Source organism: Cynara cardunculus (genome assembly GCF_001531365.2).
Source record: "Cynara cardunculus var. scolymus isolate 2C chromosome LG 14, CcrdV1, whole genome shotgun sequence".
Lineage (NCBI taxonomy): Eukaryota > Viridiplantae > Streptophyta > Magnoliopsida > Asterales > Asteraceae > Cynara > Cynara cardunculus.
The window spans coordinates 13,815,313-13,816,882 of record NC_037541.1 but is presented as its reverse complement, the minus strand read 5'-3'; positions in this window follow the sequence as shown (position 1 = coordinate 13,816,882).

The following is a 1,570-nucleotide window of genomic DNA, read 5'->3' as shown; positions in this document are numbered from 1 at the left end:
AGTTCGAAACTTGTTATGGTTTGATGGTTCGAGACAGGTTATATCTTTACGGAACTTTAGGGTCCGGCCCGTTTATGTATAGGCTCAATTTAAAAAAATAGGTTTTATAAATTATAATACAACTTTTTTCAAGTTCTTTTTTAAAATTCTTAAGGGTTTTTAAGTTTTTCAAAATTTTATCTATTTAAATTACATTTTATAATTAAATTTAAAAAATCATAATTAAAGAAACATGTGTAAATAAAAATAAAAATAAAAATGTATATATATATATATATATATATATATTAGTATTTGACAGAAATTCTTAAAAATTATTTTTTATGTATGAAGTTCTGTATATTGATGCATATTACTTAAAATTCAAGATTACAAGCAAATTACGCATAAGTACAACTTATTAAAGCTACATGTTTAAATTCGTGTAAATAATTGCGGATAAACATAATCAAATATAGGATAAACATCTCATTTTAAAAATTCTAAATTATAATTAGGATAATTATTGAGTTGCAACAAAATAATTAATTATTATCGTTATAAGAAAATTATATTATTAAAAAAATATAAATTACTTCGTTATTTAACCTAAATTAAATTAGTAATAAAAAAATTGAATTAAAAATTACATTAAAATAGGAATTTTAAATAGTTAATTTGATATTAATATCGATATATTTTTTGTCAAATTTTTATGATATTTTCAAATGTATATTTTATTAAAAAATAAAAACATTATCATTTTTTCAAAATAAATTAAGACCATACTATAACATCGACTGAGATAAATAATAAAACGAAACATTAAAATCGAGATGTATCTCGCTGCATTGCGCGAGTACCCTTCTAGTATATATTAAACCAGGTCGTGGCCGAAACCCAGAACCAAGCCTAGATTTGTCCTAGGATTTTGGGCCGAAAGTTGGAACCACGACCAACTGATCCAGTTCTGAAAGGGCCAATGGGAGCTAGTCCAGTCCAACCTAGAATCTTTTTTGCCATCTCTATATTAGAGATGGCCAAAAATCGGTCCCCAGTTGGGCCAGGCCCAAATCGATCTTGTTTCCCTACAGTATTTTCGTAACTGCTCCTAGTCCCAACCCCAAACAGTGTTTCCATAAACTCGTAATATTTTTGAAAAAATCAAATTAGGCCAGACCTTCATTTTCGACAAATCAATAGCCGGTTCCGAACCGCCAATCCCAAACGACCCCGATCCTCTGCTGGTCTGGACTCATTTAGCCATCTTTGCTCTAGACCAGAGATTAAGGCCCGGTCCAAGATTAAGAAAAAGCCCAATAGGCCCAAATCACTCACTACCACATAAAAGGAATTGGTGAATGTCTTATTTTTCATCATCAAATTTTTCTTTTTTTCAAAAAAAAAACCCAATTCTACACATCCACATTTTTAATTTGCCCTTCTCTACACATATCCAAATCCAATATAAAATAGAAACCTCTTAAATATTACATACTCTGAAAACCAGTTTTTATGTATTGTTTCACAGATAAAACAATACGTATTTAAAAATCAGATCCGTAAACATCAACCAGAATCATCCAATGAA